This window comes from Eleutherodactylus coqui, unplaced genomic scaffold (assembly GCF_035609145.1).
Source record: "Eleutherodactylus coqui strain aEleCoq1 unplaced genomic scaffold, aEleCoq1.hap1 HAP1_SCAFFOLD_635, whole genome shotgun sequence".
In the NCBI taxonomy this organism is placed as follows: Eukaryota; Metazoa; Chordata; class Amphibia; order Anura; family Eleutherodactylidae; genus Eleutherodactylus; species Eleutherodactylus coqui.
The window spans coordinates 4,867-15,000 of NW_027101709.1; positions in this window are offsets into that span (position 1 = coordinate 4,867).

Below are 10,134 nucleotides of genomic sequence, written 5' to 3' on the forward strand. Positions count from 1 at the left end.
CTCCCCATCACCCCCCAGCCCCTCTGCATACATCTGCTGGGGGTGCTTTTTTGACTTCCCCCATTTTGGCCTATGGGGAAAAGCCAGGGGGAAAACCTCCAGAGTCAGGCCGACCTCCTGGAACTCCAACCCGGCCTGGAGCCACCGGTTTGTCCCCTTCCCGGTTCTCAGGACCTGCATTGACACTCGGCTCTTCCCCAGCCGCCGCAGCTCCCGCCGGCCCGGCCAGCCGGGTCCTCCCCCCTGGCCGGCACGCCTGGAGCGTTTGGACTTTGTCATTTTCATGACTTGTCTCCTCAAACTTTGCTCGACCGCAAGGGGGGCTGCCGCAGTCCGTGCCCAGCCTCCAGGGGTTGCCCCCGGCCCCTGGAGCTGCCAGCACCCCCTCGCCCTCAACACTCTCTCCCCGTGGGGACTTTGAAACTTTTCTGACCGTGCAAGCTTCGTCAAACGGCAAGGGGGCAGGCTGCGGTCTGTGCCCGGCCTCCTGGGGTCCTGCCCGGGCACATCGGAGGCTCAGCCTGGGTTTTCAGCCACCGCTGGCAGGTGCACTCAGGGGACCCTCCGCAGCCGCCCATGCACACCTCTTCAGCCAGCACACTGCTGCCAAACACCCGCTCCCCATCACCCCCCAGCCCCTCTGCATACATCTGCTGGGGGTGCTTTTTTGGCTTCCCCCATTTTGGCCAATGGGAAAATGCCAGGGGGAAAACCTCCAGAGTCAGGCCGACCTCCTGGAACTCCAACCCGGACTGGAGCCACCGGTTTGTCCCCTTCCCGGTTCTCAGGACATGCATTGACACTCGGCTCAGCCCCGGCAGCCGCGGCCCCCGCCGGCCCGGCCAGCCGGGTCCGCCCCCCTGCCCGGCGCCTGGAGCAGTTTGGACTTTGTCGTTTTTTCTCCAAGGCTCGCCTCTGGCACATGCCATGGACTTCAGCGGGGGCTGCTCCCCGCCTCCTGGGTGTCCTGCCCGGGCACATCGGAGGCTCAGCCTGGGTCTTGGGCCCCTACTGGTAGGTGCACTTTGGGGGCCCTCCGCAGCCGCCCAGGCCCACTCCTGCAGCCACCACACAGCTGCCAACAGCCCGCTCTCCATCACCCCCCAGCCCATTGCATACATCTGCTGGGGGTGCTTTTTTGCCTCCCCCCGTTTTGGCCTATGGGGAAAAGCCAGGGGGAAAACCTCCAGAGTCAGGCCGACCTCCTGGAACTCCAACCCGGCCTGGAGCCACCGGTTTGTCCCCTTCCCGGTTCTCAGGAGATGCATCGACACTCGGCTCAGCCCCGGCAGCCGCAGCACCCGCCGGCCAGGCCAGCCACGTCCGCCCCCCTGGCCGGCGCCTGGAGCGTTTGGACTTTGTCATTTTTTTCCCCAAGACTCGCCTCTGCCAACTGCCAAGGACTTCAGCAGGGGCTGCCACGGCTGTTCCCCGCCTCCTGGGGTTCATGCCCGGGCACACCGGAGGCTCAGGCAGGGTCTTGAGCAACTTCTGTTGGGTGCTCTCAGGGGGCCCCTCCACAACCCCAGGCCGACCTCCAGGGGCTCCAGCCCGGCCCCAGGGGCAGCCAGCACCCCTTCTCCGTCAACACTCTCCCCCCCGTTGGGACTTTGAAACTTTTCTGACCGTGCGAGCGTCATCGGACGGCAAGGGGGTGACCTGCGGGCTCTGCCCGGCCTCCCCGGGGCCCTGCCCGGCCCCGTGGGTGGGACAGGCAGGGTTTCTCACCTACTACCCGTAGGCACTCTCAGGGGGCCCTCCGCGCCCTCAGGCCGCCCTCCCCGGGCTTCCCCCGGGTCCGCGGAGCAGCCCGCCACCCCTCGCCGCACTGTCTCTCGCCCCCCGTTGGGACTTTGAAACTTTTCCCCCCGTGCAAACCTCACCGGGGGGCAGAGGGAGAGACCTGCGGGCCGTGCCCGGCCTCCCGGGACTCCCTCCGGGCAGCGCGGGCGGCTCGGACGGGGTTTTCAGCGAGTGCTGGGGGGGGTGTCTTCGGGGGCCCCCCGCGGGCCCCCCGGGGCACCTGCGCGGGGTGGCCCCTGCTGCCAGGCACCCACTCCCTATCGACCATCCAGCCCCCCTACATACATCTGGCGGGGGTGCTTTTTTGAGTTCCCCCATTTTGGCAACTTGGCACCTCCTATGGGGAAACCGGCAAAATCATGCCGACCTCCTGGAACTCCGGCTCGGCCTGGAGCCGCCGGTTTGTCCCCTTCCCGGTTCTCAGGCATTTTCGGACTTTGTCATTTTTTCAGCACTCTGTCAATGCGGCCAGCGGGAGCTGCCGCGGTCTGTGCCCAGGCACCAGGCACTAAAAACGGACACAGTCGGAGGGTCAGGGGGTGTCTCGGCCAGATACTGAAAAACACTCAGGGGGTGCCCAGGCACCAGGCGCTCCAAACGGACACAGTCGGAGGGTCAGGGGGTGTCTCGGCCAGATACTGGAAAACACTCAGGGGCGCCCGGAGGCTGCACAGGGCCACCCCAGGCCGCTCCCCCGGGCACCCGGGCGGCCATATTGGCGGCTGAGACCCCCTCTTCAGCGAACGCCAGGGGGCGCTCAGGGGCACACGGGGGCTGCTCCACTCGCCCCAGGGCGGCCCCCGCGGGTACCCGGGCGGCCATATTGGCGGCTGGGACCCCCTCTTGAGCAAACGCCAGGGGGGCGCTCAGGGACGCACGGGGGCTGCTCCACTCGCCCCAGGCCGGCCTCCCTGGGTACCCGGGCGGGCACATTAGCGGCTGAGACCCCCTCTCCACCAGAGACCGGGGGGCGCTCGGGGACACACGGGGGCTGCTCCACTCGCCCCAGGCCGGACTCCCTGAGGCGGGCACATTAGCGGCTGAGACCCCCTCTCCACCAAAGACCGGGGGACGCTCAGGGACACACGGGGGCTGCTCCACTCGCCCCAGGCCGGCCTCCCTGAGGCGGGCACATTAGCGGCTGAGACCCCCTCTCCACCAAAGACCGGGGGGCACTCGGGGACACACGGGGGCTGCTCCACTCGCCCCAGGCCGGACTCCCTGAGGCGGGCACATTAGCGGCTGAGACCCCCTCTCCACCAAAGACCGGGGGGCACTCGGGGACACACGGGGGCTGCTCCACTCGCCCCAGGCCGGACTCCCTGAGGCGGGCACATTAGCGGCTGAGACCCCCTCTCCACCAAAGACCGGGGGACGCTCAGGGACACACGGGGGCTGCTCCACTCGCCCCAGGCCGGCCCCCACTGGTACCCGGGCGGCCATATTGGCGGCTGAGACCCCCTCTTCAGCAAACGTCAGGGGACACTCAGGGACACACGGGGGCTGCTCCACTCGCCCCAGGCCGGCCTCCCTGAGGCGGGCACATTAGCGGCTGAGACCCCCTCTTCAGCAAACGCCAGGGGACACTCAGGGACACACGGGGGCTGCTCCACTCACCCCAGGCCGGCCTCCCTAGGTACCCGGGCGGGCACATTAGCGGCTGAGACCCCCTCTTCAGCAAACGCCATGGGACGCTCAGGGACACACGGGGGCTGCTCCACTCGCCCCAGGCCGGCCTCCCTGAGGCGGGCACATTAGCGGCTGAGGCCCCCTCTCCACCAGAGACCGGGGGACGCTCAGGGACACCCGGGGGCTGCTCCACTCGCCCCAGGCCGGACTCCCTGAGGCGGGCACATTAGCGGCTGAGACCCCCTCTCCACCAAAGACCGGGGGGCACTCGGGGACACACGGGGGCTGCTCCACTCGCCCCAGGCCGGACTCCCTGAGGCGGGCACATTAGCGGCTGAGACCCCCTCTCCACCAAAGACCGGGGGGCACTCGGGGACACACGGGGGCTGCTCCACTCGCCCCAGGCCGGCCTCCCAAGGTACCCAGGCGGGCACATTAGCGGCTGAGACCCCCTCTCGACCAAAGACCGGGGGACACTCAGGGACACACGGGGGCTGCTGCACTCGCCCCAGGCCGGCCTCCCTAGGTACCCGGGCGGGCACATTAGCGGCTGAGACCCCCTCTCGACCAAAGACCGGGGGACACTCAGGGACACACGGGGGCCGCTCCACTCACCCCCAGGCCGACCTCCAGGGCCTCCCTCCCGGCCCCTGGAGCAGCCAGCGCCCCCCTCGCCGTCAACACTCTCTCCCCCGTTGGGACTTTGAAACTTTTTCTGACCGTGCAAGCTTCATCGGACGGCAAAGGGGGCAAGCTGCGGTCCGTGCCCGGCCTGCTGGGGTCCTGCCCGGGGACATCGGAGGCTCAGCCAGGGTCTTGAGCCACTGCTGGCAGGTGCACTTTGGGGGGCCCTCCGCAGCCGCCCCGGGCCACCCCTGCAGCCAGCACACTGCTGCCAACAGCCCGCCGCTCTCCGTCACCAGCCAGCCCCGTCTGCACGCATCTGCCGGGGGTGCTTTTTTTGGAGAAATACTGTCACTTTGTCAAAGACCGCACACCGCTCGTTCCCTTATACCCCGACAAGGTGTTCGTGCTGACGTTTTGCGAGGCCTTATTTTACCGTCGTCGGCGCTATCAGGGGAAACGGGCCCGCTCCTTCCGCCCTCCTGGAACCCTGGCTCGGCCCGGAGCGACCAGGATTACCCTCATACCGGTTCTCACCACCTGCATCGACGCGCGGCTCTGCCCCGGCCGCCGCAGCTCTCGCCGGCCCGGCCGGGTCCGCACCCCTGGCCGGCACGCCTGGAGCGTTTGGACTTTGTCATTTTTTCTCCAAGGCTCGTCTCTGCCAACTGCCAAGGACTTCAGCGGGGGCTGCCCCCCGCCTCCTGAGTGTCCTGCCCGGGCACATCGGAGGCTCAGCCTGGGTCTTCAGCCCCTACTGGTAGGTGCACTCCGGGGGCCCTCCGCAGCCGCCCAGGCCCACCCCTGCAGCCAGCACACGGCTGCCAGCAGCCACCACACAGCTGCCAACAGCCCGCTCTCCGTCACCCACCAGCCCAACTCTGCATACATCTGCCGGGGGTGCTTTTTTGACTTCCCCCCTTTTGGCCTATGGGGAAAAGCTAAGGGGAAAACCTCCAGAGTCAGGCCGACCTCCTGGAACTCCAACCCGGTCTGGAGCCACCGGTCTGTCCCCTTCACGGTTCTCAGGACCTGCATCGACCCTCGGCTCAGCCCCGGCCGCCGCAGCTCCCGCCGGCCCGGCCACCCGGGTCCGCACCCCTGGCCGGCACGCCTGGAGCGTTTGGACTTTGTCGTTTTTTCTCCAAGACCCATCTCTGCCAACTGCCGTGGGCTTCAGCGGGGGCTGCTCCCCGCCTCCTGGGTGTCCTGCCCGGGCACATCGGAGGCTCAGCCTGGGTCTCGAGCCCCCTACTGGTAGGTGCACTACGGGGGCCCTCCGCAGCCGCCCAGGCCCACCCCTGCAGCCAGCACACGGCTGCCAGCAGCCACCACACAGCTGCCAACAGCCCACTATCCATCACCCACCAGCCCCTCTGCATACATCTGCTGGGGGTGCTTTTTTGACTTCCCCCCTTTTGGCCTATGGGGAAAAGCCAGGGGGGAAACCTCCAGAGTCAGGCCGACCTCATGGAACTCCAACCCGGCCTGGAGCCACCGGTTTGTCCCCTTCCCGGTTCTCAGGACATGCATCGACACTCGGCTCAGCCCCGGCCGCCGCAGCCCCCGCCAGCCCGGCCAGCCGGGTCCGCCACCCTGCCCGGCGCCTGGAGCGTTTGGACTTTGTCGTTTTTTTTCTCCAAGACTCACCTCTGGCACATGCCATGGACCTCAGCGGGGGCTGCTCCCCGCCTCCTGGGTGTCCTGCCCGGGCACATCGGAGGCTCAGGCAATGTCTTGAGCCACCGCTGGTAGCTGCACTCAGGGGGCCCTCCGCAGCCGCCCAGGCCCACCCCTGCAGCCAGCACACGGCTGCCAGCAGCCACCACACAGCTGCCAACAGCCCGCTCTCCGTCACCCCCCAGCCCATCTGCATACATCTGGCGGGGGTGCTTTTTTGACTTCCCCCCTTTTGGCCAATGGGAAAATGCCAAGGGGAAAACCTCCAGAGTCAGGCCGACCTCATGGAACTCCAACCCGGGCTGGAGCCACCGGTTTGTCCCCTTCCCGGTTCTCAGGACATGCACTGACACTCGGCTAAGCACCGGCCGCCGCAGCCCCCGCCGGCCCGGCCAGCCCGGTCCGCACACCCCTGGCCAGCGCCTGGAGCGTTTGGACTTTGTCGTTTTTTCTCAAAGACCCGTCTCTGCCAACTGCCGTGGGCTTCAGCGGGGGCTGCTCCCCGCCTCCTGGGTGTCCTGCCCGGGCACATCGGAGGGTCAGCCTGGGTCTTGAGCTACTGCTGGTAGGTGCGCTTTGGGGGCCCTCGGCAGCCGCCCAGGCCCACCCCTGCAGCCAGCACACGGCTGCCAGCAGCCACCACACAGCTGCCAACAGCCCGCTCTCCGTCACCCCCCAGCCCCTCCTGCATACATCTGCTGGGGGTGCTTTTTTGACTTCCCCCCTTTTGGCCTATGGGGAAATGCCAAGGGGAAAACCTCCAGAGTCAGGCCGACCTCCTGGAACTCCAACCCGGCCTCGAGCCACCGGTTTGTCCCCTTCCCGGTTCTCACGACATGCATCGACACTCGGCTCAGCCCCGGCAGCCGCAGCCCCCGCCGGCCCGGCCAGCCGGGGTCAACCGCCCTGGCCGGCGCCTGGAGCGTTTGGACTTTGTCATTTTTTCTCCAAGACTCGATTCTGGCACATGCCATGGACTTCAGCGGGGGCTGTTCCCCGCCTCCCGGGTGTCCTGCCCGGGCACATCGGAGGCTCAGGCAATGTCTTCAACCACCGCTGGCAGGTGCACTCAGGGGGCCCTCCGCAGCCGCCCAGGCCCACCCCTGCAGCCAGCACACGGCTGCCAGCAGCCACCACGCAGCTGCCAACAGCCCGCTCTCCGTCACCCCCCAGCCCCTTCTGCATACATCTGCTGGGGGTGCTTTTTTGACTTCCCCCCTTTTGGCCTATGGGGAAATGCTAAGGGGAAAACCTCCAGAGTCAGGCCGACCTCCTGGAACTCCAGCCCGGCCTCGAGCCACCGGTTTGTCCCCTTCCCGGTTCTCAGGACATGCATAGGCACTCGGCTCAGCCCCGGCAGCCGCAGCTCCCGCCGGCCCCGGCCAGCCCGGTCCGCACCCCTGGCCAGCGCCTGGAGCGTTTGGACTTTGTCATTTTTTCTCAAAGACCCATCTCTGCCAACTGCCGTGGGCTTCAGCGGGGGCTGCTGCCCGCCTCCTGGGTGTTCAGCCCGGGCACATCGGAGGCTCAGCCTGGGTCTTGAGCCCCTACTGGTAGGTGCACTCTGAAGGGGCCCTCCGCAGCCGCCCAGGCCCACCCCTGCAGCCAGCACACGGCTGCCAGCAGCCACCACACAGCTGCCAACAGCCCGCTCTCCGTCACCCCCCAGCCCAACTCTGCATACATCTGCTGGGGGTGCTTTTTTGACTTCCCCCCTTTTGGCCTATGGGGAAATGCTAAGGGGAAAACCTCCAGAGTCAGGCCGACCTCATGGAACTCCAACCCGGCCTGGAGCCACCGGTTTGTCCCCTTCCCGGTTCTCAGGACATGCACTAATACTCGGCTCAGCCCCGGCAGCCGCAGCTCCCGCCGGCCCGGCCACCCGGGTCCGCACCCCTGGCCGGCACGCCTGGAGCGTTTGGACTTTGTCGTTTTTTCTCCAAGACTCGCCTCTGCCAACTGCCATGGACTTCAGCGGGGGCTGCTCCCCGCCTCCTGGGTGTCCTGCCCGGGCACATCGGAGGCTCAGCCTGGGTCTCGAGCCCCCTACTGGTAGGTGCACTACGGGGGCCCTCGGCAGCCGCCCAGGCCCACCCCTGCAGCCAGCACACGGCTGCCAGCAGCCACCACACAGCTGCCAACAGCCCGCTCTCCGTCACCCCCCAGCCCCTTCTGCATACATCTGCCGGGGGTGCTTTTTTGACTTCCCCCGTTTTGGCCTATGGTAAAATGCTAAGGGGAAAACCTCCAGAGTCAGGCCGACCTCCTGGAACTCCAGCTCGGCCTCGAGCCACCGGTTTGTCCCCTTCCCGGTTCTCACGACATGCATCGACACTCGGCTCAGCCCCAGCAGCTGCAGCTCCCGCCGGCCCGGCCAGCCCGGTCCGCACCCCTGGCCAGCGCCTGGAGCGTTTGGACTTTGTCATTTTTTTTCAAAGACTCGTCTCTGCCAACTGCCGTGGGCTTCAGCGGGGGCTGCTCCCCGCCTCCTGGGTGTCCTGCCCGGGCACATCGTATGCTCAGGCAATGTCTTGAGCCACCGCTGGTAGGTGCACTCAGGGGGCCCTCCGCAGCCGCCCAGGCCCACCCCTGCAGCCAGCACACGGCTGCCAGCAGCCACCACACAGCTGCCAACAGCCCGCTCTCCGTCACCCCCCAGCCCATCTGCATACATCTGGCGGGGGTGCTTTTTTGACTTCCCCCCTTTTGGCCTATGGGGAAAAGCCAGGGGGGAAACCTCCAGAGTCAGGCCGACCTCCTGGAACTCCAACCCGGCCTGGAGCCACAGGTTTGTCCCCTTCCCGGTTCTCAGGACAAGCATAGACACTCGGCTCAGCCCCGGCCGCCGCAGCCCCCGCCGGCCCGGCCAGCCCGGTCCGCACCCCTGGCCAGCGCCTGGAGCGTTTGGACTTTGTCATTTTTTCTCAAAGACCCATCTCTGCCAACTGCCCTGGGCTTCAGCGGGGGCTGCTCCCCGCCTCCCGGGTGTCCTGCCCGGGCACATCGGAGGCTCAGGCAATGTCTTGAGCCACCGCTGGCAGGTGCACTCAGGGGGCCCTCCGCAGCCTCCCGGGCCCACCCCCGCAGCCAGCACACGGCTGCCAGCAGCCACCACACAGCTGCCAACAGCCCGCTCTCCGTCACCCCCCAGCCCCTTATGCATACATCTGCTGGGGGTGCTTTTTTGACTTCCCCCCTTTTGGCCTATGGGATAATGCCAAGGGGAAAACCTCCAGAGTCAGGCCGACCTCATGGAACTCCAACCCGGCCTGAAGCCACCGGTTTGTCCCCTTCCCGGTTCTCACGACATGCATCGACACTCGGCTCAGCCCCGGCAGCCGCAGCTCCCGCCGGCCCGGCCAGCCCGGTCCGCACCCCTGGCCAGCGCCTGGAGCGTTTGGACTTTGTCATTTTTTCTCAAAGACCCATCTCTGCCAACTGCCCTGGGCTTCAGCGGGGGCTGCTCCCCGCCTCCTGGGTGTCCTGCCCGGGCACATCGGAGGCTCAGCCTGGGTCTTGAGCCCCTACTGGTAGGTGCACTCTGAAGGCGCCCTCCGCAGCCGCCCAGGCCCACCCCTGCAGCCACCACACAGCTGCCAACAGCCCGCTCCCCGTCAACCCCCAGCCCCTCCGCATACATCTGCTGGGGGTGCTTTTTTGACTTCCCCCGTTTTGGCCTATGGGGAAATGCCAAGGGGAAAACCTCCAGAGTCAGGCCGACCTCCTGGAACTCCAACCCGGCCTGGAGCCACCGGTTTGTCCCCTTCCCGGTTCTCAGGACATGCACTAATACTCGGCTCAGCCCCGGCAGCCGCAGCCCCCGCCGGCCTGGCCAGCCGGGTCCGCCACCCTGCCCGGCGCCTGGAGCGTTTGGACTTTGTCCTTTTTTTCCCCCAAGACTCGCCTCTGCCAACTGCCATGGACTTCAGCGGGGGGTGCTCCCCGCCTCCTGGGTGTCCTGCCCGGGCACATCGGAGGCTCAGCCTGGGTCATCAGCCCCTACTGCTAGGTGCACTCAGGGGGCCCTCGGCAGCCGCCCAGGCCCACCCCTGCAGCCAGCACACGGCTGCCAGCAGCCACCACACAGCTGCCAACAGCCCGCTCTCCGTCACCCTCCAGCCCCTTCTGCATACATCTGCCGGGGGTGCTTTTTTGACTTCCCCCCTTTTGGCCTATGGGGAAATGCTAAGGGGAAAACCTCCAGAGTCAGGCCGACCTCCTGGAACTCCAACCCGGCCTGGAGCCACCGGTTTGTCCCCTTCCCGGTTCTCACGACATGCATCGACACTCGGCTCAGCCCCGGCAGCCGCAGCTCCCGCCGGCCCCGGCCAGCCGGGTCAGCCCCTTTCCACCACACACCGGGCTCCGCACTTAGCCAAACCTCCAACATCCCTACGC